The sequence below is a fragment of the Dasypus novemcinctus genome, chromosome 12, assembly GCF_030445035.2.
Source record: "Dasypus novemcinctus isolate mDasNov1 chromosome 12, mDasNov1.1.hap2, whole genome shotgun sequence".
In the NCBI taxonomy this organism is placed as follows: domain Eukaryota; kingdom Metazoa; phylum Chordata; class Mammalia; order Cingulata; family Dasypodidae; genus Dasypus; species Dasypus novemcinctus.
Window position 1 is genome coordinate 55,832,722 of NC_080684.1, and position 26,871 is coordinate 55,859,592.

The following is a 26,871-nucleotide window of genomic DNA, read 5'->3' on the forward strand; positions in this document are numbered from 1 at the left end:
CAGAAGGGATGTTGGAGGAAATAATGGCTGAAAACTTCCCAAACCTATTGAGGGAGATGGATGTACATGTCCAGAAAGCACAACACACCCCAAACAGCATAAATCCCAACAGACCTATCCCAAGACATACTTGTCAAATTTCCCAATGCTTAAGACAAAGAAAAAATACTGAAAGCAGCCAGAGAAAAAGAAAGCCATCACATACAAGGGAAGCTCAATAAGATTAATCACTGATTTCTCATCTGAAACCATGGAGACAAGAAGGCAGTGGTATGACTTAGTCAAGGTACTAAAGGAAAAAAAAAAAATTCCAACCAAGAATACTCTATCCAGCAAAGCTGGCATTCAAAAATGATGGAGAGTTCAAAATATTCACAGATAAACAGAAACTAAAAGAGTATGCCAACAAGAAAAATGCCCTTCATAAAATACTAAAGGGAATCTGCAGGAGGAAAGAAAAAAACAGGAGAGACAGAATTGGAGGAGAATGTAAGAACAAATAATAAGACAAAAAGAGAAAAAAAATGACATAAATAAATCCAAAGAAAATATGACTACTGTAAGTAATTCCTTGAGAATATAATAACAGTGAATTCAATGGATTAAACTCACCTGTTAAGAGACACAGATTGGAAGAATGGATAAGGAAATATGACCCATCTATATGCTGTCTACAAGAAATACATCTTAGACCCAGGAATTCAAGGAGATTGAAAGTAAAAGTCTGAAAAACAATCTTATAGGCAAACAATAATCAAAAAAGGGCAGGAGTAGCTATATTAATATTGGACAAAATAAACTTTAAATGCAAAACTATTATGAGAGACAAAGATGAATACTACATATTAGTAAAAAGAGTAATCTTTCAAGAAGAAAGAACAATCATAAATATTTATGCTCCTAACCAGGAAACCTCCAAATACATGAGACAAACACTTGAAAAACTACGTGAAGGAATAGATACCTCTACTATTATAGTGGGGACTTTAATACACCACTATCACCATTGGACAGAATATCTCAACAGAGAATCACTAAAGAAACAAAGATTTTGAATAATATATTAGAGGAGCTGGACCAACTAGACATATACAGAACATTACACTCAAATACAGCAGGATATACATTCTTCTCAAGTGCACATGGATCATTCTCCAAGATAGACCACATGCTAGGCCACAGAGAAAGCCTTAATGAATTCAGAAAGATTGAAATCATACAAAATAATTTCCCTGACCATAGTGGAATGAAGCTGAAAATCTGCAAGGGCTAGAGACCCAGATTAGGTACAAAGATATGGAGGTTAAACAACACATTCTTAGACAAACAGTGGGTCAAGGAGGAAATCTTAAAAGAAATCAGTAATTACCTTGAAACTAATGAAAATGACAACACAACAGATGCAACAAAAGCTGTGCTGAGAGGGAAATTCATAGCCATAAATTCAAACATCAAAAAAGAAGAAAGAGCTAAAATTGAAGACCTAATTGCACACTTGGAGGAATGACTTAAAAAAACAACAAGCTAACCACAAAGAAGAAAGAAATAAATAACAGAGATCAGAGCAAAACTAAATGAAATAGAAAATAGAAAGCACTAGAACAACAACAACAACAAAAACAACAAAGAGCTGATTCTTTGAGAAGATGAATAAAATTGACAAACCCTTAGCTAGACTAACAAAGAAAAAAAAGACAGAAGATGCAAATACACAAAATAAGGAATGAGAAAGGGGATATCACCATTTACCCAACAGAAGTAAAGACTGTCATAAAAGGTACTTTAAAAAACAATATGCTAACAAGAAGGACAATTTAGAGGAAATGGACAAATTCCTAGAAACACATAGGTAGCCTACTTTGATGAAAGAAGAAATTGATGATCTCAACAAACCAGTCACAAGTAAAGAGATAGAATTAGTCATTAAAAACTTCCCAACTAAGAAGAGCCATGGGCCAGACAGCTTCACAGGTGATTACTACCAAACATTCAGGAAAGAATTAACACCAATCTTGCTTAAACTCTTCCAAAAAATCAAAATAGAAGGAACATTGCCTAACTCATTTCATGATGCCAACATTACCCTAAAACAAAGCCAAAGACACCATAAGAAAGGAAAATTACAGACCAATCTCTCTAATAAACCTAGATGTGAAAATCCTCAACAAAATACTTGTTAATCATATTAACAACACATTAAAAGAATTACACACCATGACTAAGTGGGTTTCATTCCTGGTATGGAAGGATGGTTCAACATAAGAAAATCAATTAATGTAAAACACCACATAAACGGATCAAAGGAAAAAAATCCACATGATTATATCTACAGATGCAGAAAAAGCATTTGACAAAATGCAGCACCCTTTCTTGATAAAAACGCTTCAACTGATAGGAATAAAAGGAAACTTTCTGAACTTGATAAAGGGTATATATGAAAAACCCACAGCAAACATCATTTACAATGGTGAAATCCTAAAATCTTTCCCTCTCAGAGCAGGAACAAGACAAAGATGCCCACTATCACCCCTCCTATTTAACATTGTGTTAGAAGTACTTGCTTGAGCACTGAGGCAAGAACTAGATATATAAGGCATCTAAATAGGAAAGGAAGAAGTCAAAATTTCACTATTTGCAGATAACATGATCCTGTACATAGAAAGCCCTGAGAAGTCTACAAGAAAGCTTCTAGAACTTATAAATGAGTTCAGTAAAGTCACAGGTTATAAGGTCAAGGCACAAAAATCAGCAGCATTTCTGTATACCAATTATGAGCAATCTGAGGAGGAAATCAAGAAACAAATGCCATTCGCAATAGTAAATTTAAAAATTAAGTATCTAGGAATAAATTTAACTGAAGATGTAAAAGACTTTTACAGAGAAAACTACACAACACTGTCCAAGGAAATCAAAGAAGACAAATAAAAGAAAAAATATTCCTTGTTCATGGATAGGAAGATCATTACGATATCTATCCTACCCAAACTGATCTTCAGATTCAATGCAATCTCAATAAAAATCAACACAGCATTTTTAAATGAACTAGAAAAACTAACTATGAAATTTATTTGGAAAGGAAAGAGGCCCTGAATAGCCAAAGACTTATTGAAAAAGAAAAATGAAATTGGAGGAGTCACACTACCTGAGTACAAAGCTATAGTGGTGAAAACAGCATGGTATTGGCATAAGGATAGACATATTGACCAATGGAACTGAATTGAGAGTTCTGATACAGATCCTTACATATACAGTCCCCTGATATTTGACAAGGGCACCAATCCCACTCAACTGGGAGAGAATGACCTCTTCAACAAAATGTGCTTGGAGAGTTGGATATCCATAGGCAAAAGAATGAAAGAGGATTACCATCTCACACCTTATACAAAAATCAACTCGAGATGGATCAAAGACCTAAATATAAGAGCAAAGAACATAAAGACCTTGGAAAACAACTACAGGATCTTATAATAGGAAATGGTTTCATGAACTTCACACCCAAAGCACGAGCAGCAAAAGAGCAAAGAGATAAATGGGACCTCCTCAGAATTAAAGCATTTTGAACCTCAAAGGTAAGTAGTTGTACAGGGAAGGGATAAGACGGGGGCATAGGAATACTATTGGGTGAGGTTTTGCAGGCTTGAGGAGGGCTAGGGTTTGGAGGATGGGTCAGATGGCCCAAGGAATTGGGGGGAGAGTTTGGAGGAACAGATGAACATGACAGAGTGTCAGGTATGTGGTTGAAACTATAATGTTGAGAAATCTCTTTAGAAAATATAATAAGGAAGGATTACCTATTTAAGGTGCTTAATGGGGGCATCTGGCACAGGGGCAGTCTTCAAGGGAGTGTGTGAGTGCTCATCTTGTCATAGTTGTTACATCATTGGGTGGAGACCCATACAATGTGTGGGAAGGTGTACCTCCATCCTGGGGAGGACTGATGTTCTCAAACATGGGGAATTGTGTCTCTCAAGAGAATTGATGGCTCCCTGTGGGGTTGTACAGCCTAGTGTGTCAAACTGTCAGCATTGTTGCAAGTTTTTGTGAATCTGGTCCTTCAAGCAGTGAAATTTGGTTGTCACTGTGGGCCCTGAGGGGATGGGGAGAGAGGAATAGAATTGATGGAAGCAGGGTAACTGGGGGGCAATGGAAGTGTCCCATAAGATTGTGAAATTACAGACATAGGACACATTAAATTTCACCAAAATGTATAAAAGTCTAAAGGCTAAAATGTAAATCATAATGAAAAACCATAACATAACTAAAAATTTAAAAATTGTGCAGTCTTAAATATAAACCATAATGTAAACCAAGATGGAACCATGTTTGGTAACTATGTTTCAAAATCTGTACATCAGCTACAGTAAATATAACATGAACATGTAAAAAGATCATTGCTAGGGAAGGGGGAAAAGGGTTTGATGTTGCATATATGGGAGTCCCCTATATTTTATATGTGACGTTACTGTGATCTAAAACTTTTTTGAAGACAAAATTAAAAATTAAAAAAAAAAAGGATGTAGACACCGAGGAAGGAGTGAAAGAAATTATCTTGCCACTGTACATACAGGGCAATACCTATTACTAGTGATGAAAGACAAAATATCAAAAACAAAGTTTTATAATATTTTTCATTTTTTTATACCCAATTTATTTTTCACTTTATTTTAGTTTTTCTAAATTAGTATGTATTCTATTTCTAATCTTTAAACCTATCATTACTATTTCATTTTCCTACTATATGAATTTGGCAATATATTAGGCTTCATTTTAAAGAAGTTTTGGACCACAGAGGGGTTCAACTATGGCAGGGGAGGAACATTGGTGTGGGGTGTTATTGATGGGGGACACATGGTTGGAAGGGAGTTCCCCAGGGCATGTCTATAGGGTATATAAAAATGTTCAGATATTCATTGGGTATTTTCATAGTAGTTACAGTTACAAATGACAGTTGAGGGAGTGCTGAGTTCCTAGCCAGGGAAGCTCTATCACATTCCCCAATGGAACAGCAACAATCTTGCAAGTGCAAAGGCAAAGACCAGTGAAGAAGGATGGTCCAGTGATGAGCCATTGATACCCATGACTATGCTTATGAACCTGTGTGCCTGAAATTTCAACTATGCCTAGAGCTGCAGGGTACCTAAGAGTTACCTCCTGAGAGCCTCTGTGTTGCTCAAATGTGGTCACTCTATAAGCCAAACTCAGCATGTAAATGCATTACCTTCCCCCAGTGTGGGACATGACTCCCAGGGATGAGCCTACTTGGCACCAAGGGATTACTACCAATCACTAACTGGTGATCCAATTAGAAAAAGACCTTGAATTAAAGGGGAAAATGGTAAAGACAAGTGAGTTTATATGGCTAAGAGTCTTTAAAAAAGAGTTGGGTGGTCATCAAAGGGGTCATGCTTACACATGCCTCAGCAGGATCTCAAAGACAATCAAAGTAGACACAACCCCAGGTACTGGTACTCCTGATGGCTATGGAGACACACAGGTTCTCTGGTCATAGCAGATGGCTCTGGAGTTCAGTGCCTTGTCCATGGGCCCTTGTTTGGAATTTGTGTTCCTGAGTGTGATGAAGTTGGACTCAGATGTGACCTTTCTACATATGCCTCTTCTGTCACTTCTACTGAACCTATGGTTGGCACTGGGGTTGGTGTTTATTCAGGAGGCTTGAATCTCTGGACTGGCCATGTGTCAGCTGGGTCCTGAGACTCAGCAGAGTGGCAACTCCTACTCTCCGGTTCATTGGACTTAGCCAGGTCAGCTAACAGGGAAGTGAAGATGTTCAACCACCACACTAGGGAACTGAGAGTGCCTACAACTGCAAGCAGAAGAATCACATCCATCAACCATGTGGGATCTAAGCCTACTCTTGATATAGAAGTGGAGTGGACATCACCATCCCAGGGTCCACAGGATGGAGGAAGAAAATATGGATAGAGAACTTAAAAAAAAAAAAGTAAATTACTTTCCTTCTTTATAAAAATGAAGTCTCACCACCCTATTAATTAATTTCTGCTTTCATCCCAATTTTACAAAGGTATAAACTTAGGTATGGTGATATGAAGTAACTTCTCCCAGGAAAATTCAGAAATTGCACAATAAGTTAAATTCTGATTCCAGAATTCATAGTATTAATCAATATGCTGTACCACCATTAAAGTCTAAACAGTAGTGTTGACCTGAACTCAGATTTTAACTATTCTTTTTTATTTTGAAATTCATGTCATCCTACATGGCCATGCTTCAGCATTATCAGAAAAAAGAATCTTTAAAAAATCCAGAGCTACAAGAATAATAATAGAAGATGGTTTGAGACATTTACTAACAGTTTTATGTGATTTCTCCCATGTAATTCGTATAATAATCTTATAGTTGCTATTTTGAAAAGAAGGAAAATTGAAAAAAACAAGTAAATTGCCTCTCATTATACAGTAGCTGATATTTGAGCCCAGGTCTGTCTCAATCCATAAGTTTTGTTCCTAACTGCTCCACTGTCCCATTATTTTGAAGAGTGGACCATATTGCCATTAACTATCACATGCTACAAACCAAAATAGATTGAAATGTTACATAAACATCTATGATTTTTAAAGTAAAAGATGCAGTTGTAAGATAAATTTACAATTGTACATTCACCATCATGTTTTGAAGTGTGCTTTAGAAGCCCACAACCTTTTTTAAATTGCTCTGGACAATGTAACAAAATACGTTGTCTCAAGATTTAGAATGAGATGATTTAGATTCACTACAGATTTGTGTAAGGAGAAGAGGAAATGGGATCAAATATATGAACACACTTTGAAGGTTTTAAAATGATATAAAATAAAATTATTTACTATGACTGAAGAAGGATGCATAGGTAGGATTTATCAGAAATCTTGTTTGAAGATCAGAAATAAATAATTCTTATAAGAGTAAGTGGTGGTTATAACTTAATTGAATGCAAGTCAGTTGAGTAATAATAAGGTGGCTTGGATGGTAAGTGAGATTTGAATCTGAAAATTAATTTAACATCATATTCCCAGGGAAAATAACTATATTTTCTTATTGAGTAGATGTCTAGTAGGGCAAAGTAGTTTACTTTTTAAAACACAAACACCCCATCATATTCTGAGTCAGGGAGTCTAAGATCATACTTTGAAAGCTCCCACACTGGAGTTGCCGGTCTGCAAATAGTATATGATTCAGCAGTGTCTTTCATGGGGTACCTCTTTTCAAGTCGAGACGTCAGTAAGAAGCATTGATAGTTGGTTCCAAATTCAGTTAGTGAAACATTTCAGTCAAATGATGTGGTACCCTTTCATCATTCAGGCTCTTAGTTCAAAACAAAATAAAACAACAATAAAACTCCACAAAAATCACAGAATATGTTTTATTAAATGATATTAAGTGATAGCCATAGATACTCAATAACATAGGCAAGTTTTCACCAGTTGGTTTACATTCCTGCCAGTTATTAATAGAAGACAGTTCCCTAATTAACTGTTGTTCCTTCACCCTAGATTTTTAAATGAGAAACATATGATGGAGGAGAATTTAAATTAGACCCTGCCTGCCCTCCTCCATACCAACCTAAACCCCGAGAACAATAACCTAAATTTTTGCTCTGTTGCAATGCATTATTATAGTAATAAGTGACTAATTTAAAGGCTATGAAGGAATTATACCAAAACAAGATATTTGTACTATTCTAGCCAAGCACACCTGGTTGGACATATACATCAAGTGTTGGGAACAAGATACCAGAACCACATGGATGCCAGAACCATCATGCTTCCCTTAAAAAGTCAAGTACCTCTGCTCATGCCCTAATGCAAAACTCAATGAAATGACACCAATCATAAAAACTTTTTCAGAAAATAGAAAATAAGGGGAAAACCCAGCCTATCTCATAAGGTTTGAATTATCCTAAAACCAAAACCAGAATAAAAGCCATTATGACAAAAAACAATCCAATAGCATTCCAGGATATGGATACCAAAACAACAACAACAGCAACAAAAAAGTCAACACTTAAAATATGAGCAAATCCAAACATACATCATGTTAATGTAACTGACATAACATCATGGTAAGCAGTAAATATCCTGGTAATGCAAGATTGTTTAAACACTTGAAAATCAGTTAATGTGATTTACCACAGTACCTTTTATGATTTCAATTTTTCCAAAATTTGGGAATATAGTGGTATATTTCAGTTTTCAGGTAAATACAACTGAGATCCCTGATAACACCTATTTCAACAGCATCTTTTTTTTTTTAAGATTTATTTTTTTTTAATTTCTCTCACCCCCCCCACCAGTTGTCTGTTCTCTGTGTCCATTTGCTGCATGTTCTTGTTTTTGTCTGCTTCTGTTGTTGTCAGCGGCATGAGAATCTTTTTCTTTTTCTTTTTGCTGCGTCACCTTGCTGCGTCAGCTCTGTGTGTGTGCAGCACTGTTCTTGGGCAGGCTGCACTTTCTTTCGTGCTGGGCAGCTCTCCTTTCGGGGCGCACTCTGCGGGGGACACCCCTATGCAGGGGACACCCCTACGTGGGGGACACCCCTACGCGCAGGACACCCCTATGCGGGGAACACCCCTACGCGGGGGACACCCCTACCCGGGGGACACCCCTACCCGGGGCACACCCCTACGCGGGGGACACCCCTGCGTGGCAGGGCACTCCTTGTGCGCATCAGCACTGCACGTGGGCCAGCTCCACACGGGTCAAGGAGGCCCGGGGTTTGAATCGCGGACCCCCCACGTGGAGGACGGGCGCCCTATCCACTGGTCCAAGTCCGATTCCCATCAACAGCATCTTTTTTTCTCTTCCACAGAGATAAAGCCAAGAATTTAAGGGGCTGATGCAGATCAGCTGGTTCTTGCTACTGGGCTGCTGGCTCCAGGGCTCAGAGTGCTCCCTTGAGGCTGCAGCGCAAGTGGTGCCACTACTGTTAGGGTCACTCACACCAGCCGCCTAAAGAAAGCCCAAGTAGTCCTTGATACTGGAGCCATTGCTTAGGTCTCCTCTGTCTGAAGAACCATTCTAATTGTTCTCATTTCACTTAAAAAAATAAGTCCTGCGTTTTTAAGTTAGAAGGATTCCTTGAATCTCATGCAGTTTGGACTATCCCAATTTAGTAATGTTAAAGCAATGGGAGAGCAAAGGGCAGATTTTATCATGCCAGAAACATCCCGTTATAACCTTCCTCCAGAACAATGGAGGCTCTCACTCATATTCATAAGATATTTACAAGATAAAACATCATCATGATATTTAAAATCTATAAGAACTTCTCATGCTACAGGCACTAACATCAGAATAGGATCTAGTACAAACCTGCTTACTGGTTTGATGGCTTATCAGTCCTGTCCAGAATCCCTAACAAATGCATAACTAAAAGCTATCATTCAAATAATTCTCTCCAAGGTGGCTCCATCATCAGAAATAGCAATATCCTAGCAATGTTTAAAGGTCAAGTTCCCTAAAAATGAATTAAATTAAATAAACATTTATTTTATGGGCCCTTCCTCCCCAAAGCAAGTGTGATACATGCACTGTAGATAGTGGAAGTTGCTTTGAGAACAAGTAAAAGGAGGAACTATTCTGGATAAGTGGTTTCAGGGAAGCATGTCTGAAGGCAATAATGTCAATCTGAAAATCTTGAAAATGAATAGGGTATACCCATGAAGAGCTGTGATTGCAATATTGTTTCAAGTGTAATATACTGAGACCCAGATGTGAGAAGCCATTGGGGTGTCAGAACAACTGAAGGCTGAATCTGGCAGGGAAAATGAGTGCAGGGAGGGTGATTATTGAAAAATGAGGTGAGAATTATTAAAAGTTTCAGATTATGAAAGCCTTTGGAAGCAAAAGTATGGAATTTGAGCTTTTTTAAGATTTATTTTTAAAGTTAAATATCTTAAGGACAAAAAAATGGCAGGATGAAATTTGAGTTTTAGAAACTGTAGCATGGAGAACAAACTAGACACTGTGTAAGAACAGAAGCAGTGAGATCATTTTAGGAGACTTTTATGTTGTAGGGCATGCTTTCAAGCTGAAGGTCTTTCTGAGATTTGTCTACAGTGAATACCAGTGTTGTGATTTTGGGAAAAAGCCTCATTTCCTAAATCCATGTAGTAATCTGTGCAAGTCATTCTGATAAAAGCAGAGTAATGGGGAGGACTCCCTTCTTTCTCAACTTTTTTGGGTATGTGTATAATACATGTTATGGGTTCACTTTGAGAGTGTTAATAACAAATAAGTAAACGAGGCTTAACATTCTTTGCATGCTAAGTAGAAGCATGATTGCTGGTTGGGAATGATTTAGGACTTGGGGAAAATATATTAAAACCTATGGAATGGAGCAGATGATTCAGCTATTAAAAAGAGGTGAGGCAAGCTGATCAGTGGACAGCAGTATATCATTGCCATGAGTAATACGAACAACTGGTCACTTCTGTTGAAAGTCAGTTATTTCTTTTTAGTTTCTTCACTAATTCATTACTCTCACAGGTAAATTGAGTATCCTTTTTAATTACCATACCTAGTACACCCATCTTCTGAGCCTAGCTCAGAAATGATACTGATGAATATAAAAACTCCTGATCCAGCCTCAGCATACCAGGAGGTCTGCTTATGTGGGAAGAGAGAGGAGTTTAGGTCAGGAAGGGACTGTTATATAAATTTAGTCTATCTGAAGCAGGTAGTCTGATGATCATGTAGGTTCTGGGTTCCAAAGATAGACTTGAGGCAATTTGTTTACATTTTGATACAGCATCCTTTAATTTGGGGGCATAATATTCTAATTTGCGATAGTCTGGGGAATCCAAACAGAAAGAGCCAATCTTAGGTCATTATTTGGTGAGGAAAATATCCAATCTGTTCCTTTTGGGATGATCTTATGTATTCTTAAAAATAACAATTTACAGTAAAGCCATACTTCATCATTTTTGATAGTATTCATCACCATCTAATATTATTCAATCTTCATCTTCACTTTGGTAGATGTATACAATGGATAGATTGGTTTAAAATAAGGGAAATATCCTCTTCCTTAAAAAGGATGTCTTTTAGTAAGATACAGTTAAATATGGGTCCATATTGTCCTCTTTTTCTTTCCTTCCATTACATATGCAGAAATTAAAATCACCTAATATATAAGGACAAATTATGGAACATCTGAATGCCATAAGTATTCTGAGTGTTGCATAATATTCTCACAAAAAGAATAGATACGGATGTTCATAAGAGACTTTTATAAACATATTTGCTCTAAACATCCCTTGAATGATGACATTGTTGTTACTCTGATTATCATATTGGTTTGCTCTGCTAGAGAGTAGTTGTTTGTTATTCTAATATATTTATGGAACCTGCTACTTCATTGGAAATAAAACAGCAAATAAATCACCAATTATATAAAATTACAGCACTTGTTATCTGGTGTTTCCTTCTATGTAGGTGTTATAGCCATGTCCTATCTTTATCATGGGCATGACTCAAGGCACCTATAGGTCATTGGCTGTATAAGGCATCTTATCATTGCTATTCAACTTGCCAGTGGATAGACTCTTTGTATTTCATCTGTCAAAGATTATCCCAAGAGTACAGTAAGATGTTCTCATTGGTGCAGCAGTGTTTACCAAGAATTACTCCACCTTCGAAGAGGTTACTTATACCATTTGTAATGCTTTTGCTTGCTAGTTAAAAACAAAAGAGAAGCATATGTCAACATTAACTAAAAAATAAATGTATCATATTATATAACAAAAAGTGAATATATGAGGTCCCTGCCAAATTTATGAAATTAGTAATGGCATCAGGAGCTCAGGTTCCTTCCATCCTTAGTTTGTCAGCATAGCTGTCCTCATGGTGATAGAGAAGAAGGTTTGCAACAACTCCAAGTATCATATGCAAGCAAAGCATCTAGTCAATAAAGAGGGATTTTTTCCCCCTGTGATAATCTCTTTTTATCACTGGGAAAGCTCTCCCAAACCCACTTAGCAGATTTTCTGTCTCACTTTTGTTTTGTTTTGTTTTGTTTTGTTTTGTTTTTAGATGGCATTGCATCACTTCTCCATTTATAAACAAATCATTGTTAAGAAAAATGGGGTTGCTATGATTGGTTACACATGGCTATTTAGAAAATGGAGGGATTCCCAAATCAGGCTTCTCTAAGGAAACAGAATCAACAGGAGATATCTGTAAATATTATGAAATTTTATCAAATTCTCTCACATGACCATGGGTATGCATAAGTCCAAATTCTGTAGGGCAGGATGCAAACCAGGGGATCCAATGAAGGTCCTTAATGAGTTCCCAGGAGTTGTTGGCTGTCTAAAGTCGAGCTGGAGACTCTCTGAGAGCTGAAATCATTTCACCTTTTAAGGCATTCAATTGATTGGATAACACGTCAGTCATTGCTGACAGCAATCTCCTTGGTCGATTGTAGATTTAGTCAGCCATCTATGCAATGAACTCACTGATGACTAAAGTCCATAAATGTTCTTGTGTTACAATTAGCCCAATGCTTGCCTGACAAAACAACTGGGCACAATTACTTGGCCGAGTTGACAACATTAATCTTACCATCACAGTTCACTCCTTGTCAACTTGGCAGCCAGACACATCACCTAAAACCATACTTAGTCTCTAAATATAAACAGTAACATATAACAATAACTATAACATATATGCATGTGTGTGATATATTTGCATGTGTGTTATAGATATAACATGCATATATGTGTGTTATACATATGTGTGTACTATATATATATATTTTTCCATCTAATAGTATTCAACTCTCCTGCATACAACTGGAAATGCATTATCTTTTTTACAGAATAGGGTGCAAGTCCTTGGATAATATTCACTCTTCAACTTGATATCCTTAAATATTATGACATGAAACAATATAACTTATGACATATGATAAGGGAAAATGGGAAGAAAACAAAGATATTCACTTTATGTACATAGACAATCATACTCATAAGAAAACAAGGAAGAAATATTCATGGCCATTACAGTCCTCGTTTCTGTAACTGGTCACATGGTCAAAATTCATATTTATCACTACTTCCTCCACTACCCATTCCATATTTCTGTTACCCTCAGCAAGCACCTCAGCTAGCTATGGTTCTTTGCCTGGTAGGGTGACCCAAACTTTCATTCCTAAAGATTCTAGGCCATTGTTAGTCCTGCTTGGATTCAGTTGTTGAAATTTTCCATCAACTTTAATCACAGGGCAAGGCAGTCCTAAGAGACACCCTAGAGTATCTTCAGTATTTCTAGGCAAACTCTTCTTTACCTTCATTGTGTAAGTGTAGTCCTATTTCCCCTTGATAGTCAGGATCAATCACCCCAGCCAGAACAGTAATTCCGTTTTTTGCCTGTTGATTCAGAGGCATGAGGAGCCTAAAGTGGCTAAGTGGCAGTTTTAACATCCACTTCAATGGAAACATTGTTGTATTCCCTGGTGGAAGCACTCCTCCTTTTGGAACTAAGACCTGCAGACCTGCAAAGTTTAAGGTTGCAGGGGCAGAAAGCAAAAAATTTCTTGATGGATCACTAAGGGTAATTGTGAGTGGTGCCATTCCCATTTCCATTCTTTGATTCCTGGACCCATGAATCCTGGCTATGGGAGAAAACAGCACCAGAGAGCTGATGCTGATTTAGAGAATACACAGCCTCCTGGAGAACACTGCCCAGCCCTGCAGGGTATTGCCTGCAGGGTATCATAGTTGGCACTGTAATTGTGTCTTCAAAAGGCCATTCCACTATTCTTTCAATCCAGCTGCTTCAGGATGTTGGGGAACCATGGTAGAACCAGTGAATTCCATGAGTATGTGCCCATTCCAGCTGGACACAATTACTTGCCTATATGACAAATTAGTCTAGCCATCACAGGAATTTATCACCACAAAGGAAGAATGAAGAGAGTTACTGGTATCCCTAAGCCAGCTTATCACAGATCCATATACTATATTGCCTTCAAAATTTCAAGGCAGTTCATGAACTTTTAAATATTAAGTAAAGATATTACTTCTCTGCTCTTCAGGATTTTACGATCTTTGAAACAAAACAAAATGCATATAAGAATGCAAAAGTATATGCAAGCAAAATATCCATCTTGACCCACAATTAAAACAATAAAGCTCCTATATATAGCTATAATTATAAAATAAGCAAAATCAGTTGTTGAAAGTAGGTAAAAAAATAGCTGCATTGTTTCCCATTTCTAAAGCAGGATGTTACTGTTTGCATATTCATAATCAATATTTCCACCTTATGTTTCCCAATAGCTAAATTTAAGTAGCTCACATTTAATATTTGAAACCATACAGAATAATTATACATAATTTGAGAAAATAAAAGTTTCTAATATGTCTTAACTTTATTCTAAATACTATAAATCATAGATCATCTAGGAAATATTTTTCAAGCAATTTCTCCCCATTTTTCTCTAATTTCCAGATGAACAGACTGAAGGTAATACTAATATTTCTCAGCACTCATTTAATTGACTCCATGCATTAACTATATAAAAACTCCAAGGTATGACTGTTTTGAAATATCTGTCTTAGATGAGTCCTATACAAGGCAGAACACAGAAGAGGAAATAACAAGCATGACCCACCCAGATATATGTTACTAATTAGCTAAGATCTAACCTGTATAGAAAATTAAACTTCAAAAGTAGAAAATATTACTCTTTGTATTAAGTGATATATAGGTTTTATAACTAAATGAATAATATCAGTAAGAATCCATTGTACCTTTTGCTTTATTATGATTCTTGAAATCACAGAACACAGTAACATTCTTAAAAACGTTTAGGTAAACTTTTGGGGATATTCCTTTTCTTTTCCATTTACAGCAAAGCTAATGTAACAGAAGAAGTAAACTTGGCTACAAATGTAGTAAAACTTTTAAGTTGATCAAATTCAGAATTCTTTCTGTTACCACATTAAAAGTATTGATTGATTAATACCATGCAAAGAGGACCTAATTAAATATTTTGACATAGATATTTTAGCTCAGTCAAATGTTTGCCAGAAAAGATTTGTTTGTGAGGGAAAATTTTTGTTTACAACAAATGAAGCTTCCATATTCTATTCAGCGATCTCTCTCTCTCTCTCTCTCTCTCTCTCTCTCTCTCTCTCTCTCTCTCTCTCTCTCTCTCTTTCCTTTTAAATAGCATCATAGAATAGAATTACATTGCTTGGCTGTATAGGATGGTAGAAAGAGAGATACATGGTAGACTCAAGAAAGAAAACAATATAGCAAATTTAATATAGCCCATGTTGCTTAGGTATAATAAGCATTTCCTTGTATATCTATTAAGAATTAGTCTAAAAATTAGAAAAATATAAAGCATACACTATTTCAAAACATGCTAAAAATAGTTATGATGAGAACATAAAATGATATTGTATTTCATCACACTCATTTTAAGGAGTAGTGTTTATCTTGTACTATCACACAAGGTGAGTGTCTATATATTATTAATCCTTAGGACATCTAGATATCTTAATCTGACCATGCAGAAAATAATCCATGTATAGATTCATGCCTAATTGATGATGAACAAATTAAAGAAACTATTTCAGGCTCCTCAAAATTATCAGGACTATTAAGTCTAGGGTTGGACTGGATCCAAAAAGGTTAAATAAGAAACCAAGATCCCCTGCAAGAGATGGCAGCCCCAAGTGTGAAAGGATGGCACTCTTTACTCCATGCTCCCGATCTATCCCTGAGTGTGTTTGCAAAGGGATGGCCTTGTCATTCTTGACTACAGTTGTTGAATAGAAAGAAATCCAAGAGTTTAAAATAGTTTTTCAATTTTGATTTTATTTCCAAGGAAATCAGAGATAAGTAGTACTAACTGCAGTTCCATTATCAGTGATCTTTTAAAATATACCATTCTTTTCATTGGTTTAGATTCACCACAATTATTCTATGTGTACACATTCTATTTGCATATATTTACCATATTATTAACTTAATGCAGTTTATTCATTATGAATAAATATGGGTATGATTTAGATCATATCTAAACTGAGTGGGTGTAGTTCATTTCATGCTACTTATATTGAGTTGATAACATACTACACTACAATAAAAATAATTTAAAATCTACTAATGAGTTCCTTGATCAAATGGCCTAAATTCTTCAAGTCATTAGGAAAGAATTAACTGATTTGTTAGCAATTATTAGGTTTACATGAGTATAAGACATTAGTTAAGCCAAAATAAAATAAAATTGGTTTACTTAGTATTTGGCTTTCTACAGATGCTTTTTGATTATTTGTTGCACTACATTCTATTTATTTATGCTTCCCTGTGATCATCAATTCCATTGTGAAAACAAGGATTTTTAGGTTTGTATAGCACATAAATTTCAAGTAAATTTCACATATTATTTCATATCTTCCTCACAACATACATGTGAAGTAGATAGAGTGGCTTTTATTTTTTAAATTTTTTACTGATAGAGAAAAAGAAAATGAGGCTTAGTCACCTTGGTCAAAATCTGATAGGTATTTAATATAAAATTTGGAATTAACTACAGTTCTTTTTTATTTCAAACCATGGGCTTTTAATTTTTACAATATTCTTTTCATAATTCTATCCAGTTTCTAAAAGTTGTAAATAGATTTCCTTGGTTTTATTTTTCATATCTGTGAGATGTTCACAATTTCAGTATTGTACTAAAATTCAACAAACATAGAAATCTAAAAATTCTGGTTTTAAATTATTGATTTTGCTTTCCTTCTTAACTTCAGTAGCTTTACCAAGACCTTAAAATCAAGACACATGTATAATATGTTTAACACTAGTATATGGTCCCTAGTTATATCATACTTAGATATTGAATAGACCATTATAGATGAATCACCTCTCAATATAATATTTCTAACCTTCTGTATGAGATTTATATCATTTTTACTATTAAAATATAATGATAGACAATCAGCAAGATGGAGGCAGTATAATGAGCTCCTAGAGTCAGCTCCAGCTACAGGGCAGTTAGTAAACACCCAGAGCTATATAAACACCTACATGTTTGGGGGCTTCAAGACACCAAAAGAGCATCCTGCAACATGCTTGAAAGAATGGAAGGAGAAGACTGCCCATCTGCAGAGAAGATTTGTAAGTAAAGCACTCACTCCCCAGAGGCTGGTGTCCATCCTCCACTGGAGGAACAAGCTGTCTCAGGAGCTGTTCTGCAGTTAGAATTTGAAACTCCACTTCCCAAAAACAGGGGAAGAAGAGAAGGTTGGGCACCAACTCCAGCTACTGATTAGTACATTTGGCAGGCTAAAGTATAAACCTAAGAATAGCTAAAGTTTGAACCTGTCCAAGGTCCAAATCAGAAAGAGGCCATTAGCCAACATTTTATCTTCACCCCTGGCACGAGGGGAAGCTGAGTGGACTGAAAATCACAGTACTGGTAGGGACCAACTTCTTCCCATTCAGATTAGATTGCCACTCTATCATAAACCCTAGTCCCACCTCTGGCAGGGAGGAAGCTGGGGTGACCTGCGCCAGCCTCTCTAGGGAAATACAGCTTACACCATAGAAGGCAGTAATCATCTTACTTGGCAGCACAAGCTGCCTCAGGGACTATTCTGTAGCTGGAATTGGAAGCTCAATTTCCCAAAAACAAGGGAGGGAGAGATGGCCACCAATTTCAGCTACTGTTTAGTAAATTTGGCTGGCTAAAGTGTAACCCTAAGAACAGCTAAAATATGAACCTATCCAAGTCAGAAAGAGGCTTGTAGCTGCCATTTTGACTCTGATCCCAGATAAGGGGAAGCCAGGCTGATTGAAAATCACAGTAACGGTAGAGACTGGTTTCTTTCACCCAGATTGGCCTGCAGCCCTAACCTTGGCTTCAGCCCCACCTCTAGCAGGGAAGGAGCTGGCAGGTCCCGCACCAGCCTCTTCGGGTACCTGCAGGTACATTTGGCTGGCATAGACTGAATAGTAGGAAGTCTACTGGGGTAACTAGACCCATAGACTGCTGCCCACACCTGCAGCTCTACCCCCACCTCAGGTAGGGGAGAAAGGCGGATGAAGCTTCATAATTCTCTCTGGGCAACTATAGTCTAGGCAGGACTTGGGCTATTGCATACAGCTGTGACTCTGTCTTGACCCCTGGCAAAGGAGAAAGTTGGGAGAAGCTTAATCAGTGCCTGGGGCAATGAGGGCAGCTTGAGCCTCTGCACCTTATAGCACGAACTACATCCTTGGCTCCTGTCCAGTTTGATATTATTGATGAATTACAAAAAGAAATATTGGATTATGTTTGTAAACTGATCATTTCCTCTGGGCATATTAGATTATATTGGATTCAGAGGTTTACTTGTGTAAATAATCAGGTAAACCACTTGTGCCAGTAGAGGGTTGAGTCCCCAACCTCTGGTGGCGGGAATGCATAGTCTTCAGCTGGAGCCCCAGGGAGAGAAAACAGAGGCATTCGCCTGATAGTCTACAGCTGGCCTTGTGGAGAGAGGCAAAGCCTAGAGAGCCTCATAGTCTACAGCTGACCTTGTGGAGAAAACAGAGGAGCTGAGCCAGAGTAACACAGGAAGCCTGAACCCTCACAGATATCAGCAGCCATCTTGCTCCAAAACGTGAAAATAGACTTTGGTGAGGGAAGTAACTTATGCTTTATGGCCTGGTATCTGTAAGTCCCTACCCCAAATAAATACCCTTTATAAAAACCAACCAATTTCTGGTATTTTGCATCAGCATCCCTTTGGCAGACTAATACAGCTCCTACTATACAACCAGTAAGGGAGAAATGACAAGAAAGCCTTAAACTAAAGAAAGAAACTGCACCCAGAATAAATACTCCAGTAAACCAGATGCGAAGACACCAACAAAAAAATGACAATCCACATCAAGAAACAGGAAGATATGGCCCAATTAAAGGAACAAGATAAGCCTCCAGAGGACATAAAGGAGCTGAGACAATTAATCATAGATGTTCAAACAAATCACCTTAATAAATGCAATGAGATAGCTAAAGAGATTAAGTCTATTAAGAAGACATTGTGCGAGCACAAAGAATTTGAAGCATACATAGAAAAATAGCAGATCTGATGGGAATGAGAAGTGCAATAAATGAAATTAAAAATACTTTGGAATTATATAATAGCAGGTAAGAGGAGGCAGAAGAAAGGATTGCTGAATTTGAAGAAATGGCCTCTGAAAGCAAATATGCAAAAGAATAGATGAAGAAAAGAATGGAAAAAATTGAACAGGGTCTCAGGGAATTAAATGACATCAAGAGACATGCAAATATACGTGTCATGGGTGTCCCAGAAGGAGAAGAGAAAGGAAGAGGGGCAGAAGGAATATTTGAAGAAATAATGATAGAAAATTTCCCAACCCTATTGAAGGACGTAGATACCATGTCTGAGAAGTTCAATGTACTCTCATCTGAAAAAATCCGAATAGACCAACTCTGAGACACTTACTAATCAAAATGAGAGCAGCAAGAGAAAAGCAATGCATAACGTATAAGGGATACCCAATAAGATTAAGTACTGATTTCTCATCAGAAACCATGGGCAAGATGATTGTGGTATGATATATTTAAGATAATGCAATAGAAAAACTTTCAGCCAAGAATCATATCCAGCAAGATTGTCTTTCAAAAATGAGGGCAAGTTTAGAATAACACACAGATAAACAGAAACTTAGAGGGTTGTAACCAAGAGACTGGCTTTGCAGGAAATACTAAAGGATGTGCTAGTGCCTGAAAAGAAAAGACAGGAGGAAGAGTCCTGAAAGAGAGTCTAGAAATGGAGATGATATCAATAAAAGTAACTAAAAGTATCAAAATGGTGAATATAAAATATGACAGATAAAACCCAAATATCTTACCAACAATGTGAAACATTTGTATTCAGAAAACTACAACTCATTGTTAAAAGAAATTAAAAACGACCTAAATAACTGCAAGACTATTCTATGCTCATAGATTGGAAGACTAAGTATCATTAAGATGTCAATTCTACTCAAATTGATATACAGATTCAATACAATCCCGATAAAAATTCCATCAGCATTTTAAAAATAAATGGAAAACACAATTATCAAATTTATTTGGAAGGCTAAAGGGTCCCAAATAGCCAGAAATGTCTTAAAAAGGAGAAATGAAGTTGGAAGACTCTCACTTCCAGACTTTAAATCATATTACTTAGCTACAGTGGTAAAAACAATCTGGTACTGGCGTAAAGACAGACACATAGACCAATGGAGCCTAACTGATGGTTCAGAAATAGATCCTCACATCTATGATCAAGTGATTTTTGACTAGTCTGTCAAACCCACCAACCTTGGGCAGAACTGTCCATTCAACAAATGATGCTGAGAGAACTAGATATCTATAGCCAAAAGAAGGAAAGAGGATCCCTATCTCACACCTTATAAAAAATTAACTCAAAATTGATCAACTACCTAAATATAAAGTAAGAATCACAAAGCTTCTAGAAGAAATTGTAGGAAAATATCTTCAAGACCTGGTGGTAGGTGGTGGATTCTTAAATGGGATAAGAGGAGGACTCAAATGCACTACTGACGTTTAAGGTTTATAGAAGGTTTAATCAACTTTACTGTAAAAGTGTGGAAATGTACAGAGTCGATGGTCACACATTACAGTGAGTAACAGCTGGTTTATAAATGGGAATGTGGCTGTAAAGGGTAGTCTAAAGATGTAAATGCCAATTGACAGAAAATTAGAGAATAATCTAGGGACTGAATAACGGTAAACCCAGAGGTGGATGAGAATTGTGGCTGATGGTACAGATGACAAGAGTGCTATTGGTGAACTAGAGTAGATGCACATCACTATTGCAGGGTGGTGGGAATGAAGAGAAGCATGGGAAAAGTACAAATGGAGTGACTTATGGACTGTGGTAAACACTAATAATCATGCATCTATTCCAAAGATGTAGAGTGTTGATAAAGGGAGAATATGGAAAGAGTGTGCCAAATGCATGCTTTGGACCTCATAATAATCTGATGATATTATCTTGTAATATGTAACAAATGTTCCACCACAGTGTGGTGTGTTTATAGAGGGGTGCTGTTTGGGAATTCTGCACATGTGAATGATTGTTTTATAAGGTTACAACTTCTGTCATAAAAATATATTTTAAAAATAATAATCAGGAGGGTTGGGGGGGAAATATACTAAATGTAAGATAAGGACTATAGTTAGTAGTAACATTTTGACAATATTCTTTCATAATTTGTAACAAATGTCTCACAACAATGCAAGGTGTTGGTGGTGGGTTGATATGTGGGACCCCTATATGATGCTATGTATGTTTGCTTTGTAAGTTCACAACTTTCACTATACATTTATTATTTACGTATGTTCACGTATAAATTACATAAAAAGAATTAAAAAATAATAGGGTTGGTAAAAATATATAGAGAATAAACATTATAAATACTTAGAAATTTAAGCAAAGTATACATTATAAAGCATTTGGAAATTTAATAAAAGCAAATTGAAAAACTAAAATGTATTTATCATTCATCTATCTAGGACTAGCAATGATTGATATTTAAATGCTGTTTTCACACATAATTATGAAAGATGCAATATTTTGAATTTATATTTTACTTCTTTTACTTTTAAATATGTTCACATTATTCATAAATGGGTAGAATGTTTTACATTTGCCTATGCTCACATACTACCCATATACACTGAAAGATATTTATGTCAGTAGAAAAAAAGATTATTTTAATATTGTGCCTACAATCTAACATGGTTTTTTTGAGCATTTTCCAGTTTTTTCAAATACTACTAAAAATAATTTTTAGAATATACAAATTTAATGTATAAGCATTTATATACCATTCCTTAATGGCTGGACTTTAAATTGTTCCTTTGAGTATGAGAATGCCTCTTATCCTCTCTGCTTATCCTAAACTGCCAATATTTCTTTCCAATATCTAATCTTCTCACCACACTAAAGCATTACCTAAGATTGAATCAGAGTGCTTTTCAAATCCATAACTGATGATCTTACTTTTCTAATTGCTGCTCATTTCCCTCAGGATGTAACACTTTAAGACTCTATCAAGTTACTGCATGAACTGGACCCTGACTGACTAACCATCCTTATAACCAACATAATGTTTCTCACCGAGGTCCAACCGCAATGCCCAGCCTCATTTCCACCTCAGGTTCCCACACTCATTGTGAGTTCTGTCTATAATCTTCCAGAGATGCTATTCTAGCTAGTAACAGGTAGAAAAATAGCTAATGTTCTTGACAATCTTGTGGTATAGGGTGAAAAATAATTCCCATCTAATACTCAACAATCCTGTGCAGTAAATAAATTAAACAAATACTCTGAGATTTACAGATTAGGATACAAAAGCTTAGAGAAGTTAGGCCACTTATTTAAAAATCAAATGGCTAGTTTCTGGGTAAGTCACAGGCACACTCATTGGTCATCTCTTAGCCCTCACATCCCTCCCTCCTTTTCCCTTCTTGTTTGCATGCAGGTGTTCAGTATATTTACATTCTTGCTTATTTGTGGGCAGGTGTTCAGTATTTTCCAATTTGCAAAAGACCACAAGTAGTCAGGGAGACATTTAATCTTAATCATTCCCAGCTGCTTGCCAAGGTACAGGGTTGCTTGATGAATGCTTTTTGATTATTGGCAGGGTCCCCTCCTGTGAGATGTATAAAAACACAACCACTTCGGCAGCACAAGAATCCCTCATCTCTGATACAAGGCAAGTTACATGGAGCTGCCAACTCTGATCAATGGAGTTGGCCTACTTGGGGAACTGTTCCCAATGGAATTTCTTCCCCTGCTCTTTGGAACTTTTGTGCTATGTAAGTAATAATGATCATTTGCTGAAATGTTGTGCTGAGCCTGTATTCTCACGACATACCAGGTAGCAACTCATTCTGCACTAGTTTGGAATAGAATTAGGCCACTTGATTATTTCTGAAAAACTCCTCATCCTTCAAGTGTCAGCTTCAATGACATCTCCTTAGGAATACTATAGATTGGCCCCAGAATAAGTTATATCAGCCTATTTTATACTCTTAAATTATATTATATACCTGTATTTTAAATCAGAACTAAACATTTATTTGCATTTTGGTTTAGTAATTTTATTCTTTACCATCTTAAACTCTCATCAGAACAAAGTTCTTATCTTCTCACCTCTTTATCTCTCATCTCAGCTATCACAGTGGTCATCACATAGTATACATCAATAAATATTGTTGAATGAATGGATTATTGGTACAAAAGTCAAATATTTCCTTTATGTATATTCATAGATTTGGAATTGTTAATAAAACTACATGAATATGCATTTAAGATAATAGTTTCCTGTTCATTAAACGTCCATTGTTAAAATTATGAGAAATGGAAAAAAGCATAAATAAACTATTTAAAATGTCCGGGAACAAAACCTACTTTTTATTAAATATTTCCCTGAGGTATTCATAAAATCAGGGCCTTAATCAACATACTTAAAAATAACATTTCTTATTATGTCTAGTATCTATTTTATGAAACAGTATGATGTCTGAATTTATACTACTTATCCACATAGGTTGTTCTCTGCAGCAAGGAATTTTTACTTCAAAATTGTCTAGGATAAATGAAGAACCTAAGGACTAAGAAGAGAAAATTTAAACTCCATGTTACATTTGGAAACTCTCATAAGAAATGCACACCCACAACCACCCCATGGCAGCCCACATGCACGTCTATTAACCCAACTAAGATCACAAGCAAAATCTACTAATCAAATAAGGAAATGAACTAAGAAGAAAGTTTGAAAAGTCAATATATAGACAAATTTGCTACCCAAATTGGAGAACACCTATATAATATCTCCGATAAATATTCTCTACTTCAGTCATCTTCACCAGATCCATTAGTTTTTCTCTTTCTAAAATTGCTTTTTGTTTTTATAAGGTTTTCTAGAAAATGTTCTCCTCTTCATCACTAATTCAAGTTGACATTTTGTCAATCTGCTTTTGCTTTACTTTCTGAAGATGTTCTAATTCTGTAACTGCATTTTTAGTTTCCTATTATTTTTCCTTCTAATTTTCATTGTGGCTTTCTTATAATTCTCTGCTTTGTTTCATACAGGACAAATTTTCTTATATTTTGAAAATGTGAAAATCCATTTAAATTCCTAGGATACTGGATACATGTTCTTATGAGTCTTCAATATATTTTTACCTTTTCAGCACTCTTTTAGTCTTTTAGCTTGCTTAGCATATGTAGCTTTTTCTTCTATAATTGTCCTTAACCAACAAGCCAGTCAGAATATTGTTGGTATGTGGAAATGGTATGAGGATATGATCCAGTGAAGAGAAGCTAAAAATCCTTTCTCAGATCTAAACGTGGAGAACTGGTGTATGTATAGACTTCCCAGATTGTTTTCCTTTTCAGCTCAGCTAGAGTGGAACCTTTTTCCTACCTTTGCTGCCTGAACAGTCCACTGAAGTACATAGAAATATCAAAATCTTTTGTGTCTAATACTACCAGGAATCTTCCTGTCTCTATAACACATTACCTTTGTGTGTGTGTCACCTTTAGGGCCTTTTCGTGTGCTAAGTAATGAATATTTGCTAATAAATAAAGTAGACAAAAATCCTGCCTTCCTGGAGCATGTAATCTACTTGTAAGACTCCCCAGAATGAAACATATTAATGACAGTTTTTTTTTTCTATCTACTTTTCTTACCATTGTTTTTGAGGTGATTTAAACCTGAGTGTATGTGGAAATATACAGAAAGAAGACAAGACTCTAGAAAACCAAAAAAATTGTAGCTTCCTAACTTCCTAACATTCTGGTTGTTTTATTCTCTTAGGTTTGTTGTTGGAGAGAGGTAGAGAGAAGTCCAGATCCTGGCCAAATCCCTATGTGTGATTTTTTTTTTTTTTTTTTTTCCTCTGACCATAGCAGGCTCTCTGTCAGGTCATGATCTTAGGCATATATGAATTCCCAACCCAGGCACTTTTCTACTGGGGAGGGATTGCTCCAAGCCAAGGCTTCTTTCTGTTGCCTTTGCTGGTTGCTTCCTTGTCAGGGAAGGAGGGGAGACCACGAAGACACATTCTGCCATTCTCACACAGTCTCACTACTTTTTTACTCCTAGGTCCACCACCAATTTTTCCACACCCTGGTCCATAAAATTTGGTAGCATTTTGGTCAGGGCTCTCTCAGCAGAGAGATGGATCCATATCTCACATCTGCAATGAATCAGTTGACACTTGCCGGAGAATTAGTGGAATAGGGAAAGTTGCTGCTGCTTCTAGGTTGACTTCTTGCTATATCATCACAGTGATTAAAGGCTTGACTGTTACTATCACTCTGGCTTATTATATAACTCTCTCAGCTCCTGACGACTTAGTGCTTACTTCCTCTCCTTTATTTACCTGTTTATTTCTTTAAGGGAAATTATTTTATGAGGTAGAGCCCAAGAATGCCTAAAAATACAAAATTTGGACATATTATTAATTAAGCCTTGTTGGTGTTAGAGATATTTGGTATTTTCCTAGATTATTTATTTTGATTCTTATTATTTTTGAACTTTCATTATTTTAATTTTCTTCTTCTTCCCTTTCCTCTGCTTTGTCATAATAGTTATTTAAGTGGAAGATAAAAATAGAGTGTTAGGATCTGGATGCCAGACTCAATTTTAGCTCAGATATCCTAAAGTTCCTATCTTATCAAATAATGTTCATTCTTAAAGGCTGTATAGAGTGGAAGCTAAAAATGCACTATTGAGAGTCAACTGCCTCATTTAAGCATGTCAGATCTACTAAGGTATAGAAGCTGTGATATTTCTTAAGTTACTTTACCTTTCTGTGACTTGCATTCCTCAAATGTAAAATTTAATTAATGACTAATGATGTAATTAAATGTAAAATTTAGTTAATGATTAATGATGATATCCATTAATCCACTGCATGGATTAAGTGATAAATGTGGACCACTCAAAAGAGTGCCTAGCAAACAGCAAAAGCATCATTAGATATTGTTACCAATATTTTGGCATATGTTTGTCAATGTAACAAAATGATACATGATTCAGGAAAAATTTTCAAAGACATTCAGTAAAAGGGGCATTAAGAGTTTAATGAATTCCAATTTTTTTTTCAAGGCACCAAGTGCAGAGTTTGAACACAGGACCTCGTATGTGGAAAGCCGACACAACTGCTGGGCTATAGCTGCTCCCCTTGGACATTAATAGTTTAAGAATTCTATCTCGGTTAGGGAGAGGTGGAAAGTATTTATATAGCATATTAATTAGACTGAAATAATCTGAGCGACATAAAAGAGCTTGAGGTCACTAAAACTAAATGAAGATCTGTGAGCTAAAATGGCATATTAACCAAACAGGAAGGAGAAATTTTATCCCAGAATAAGAGAATAGATAAAAATTTATTTTCCTCAAATACAAGCAAGACTTGAGAGTTTTGAATTATAATGGCATAAAAAGGATTTAAATGTGTAATAAAAAGTAATTTAAATGTGAAATTTAAATGTGTAAAATCAGTAAATGATTTCAAAAAATAGAAATGTTTTAGAAAACCAAATAATATTTGCGAGAAATAAAATGCAACATGAAAAATCTGAGTCTTTCCTAGACTATTTTATTCAAAATATGTCTATCTGAGAGTAATTCTCTCCTTATCCTTCTGTTTCCTTCCTACCATTTTTACTCTTTGATAGAATCATTGTTTCTTTCCTTTATCACTCTCTTCAGAGAAAGCAGGGGCTTTGTCATAATGGCCTCTAGGTCCGTAGTATTTTGAATGGTGTCTGATAAATAGTACATGCAAAATGAGTATTTACTG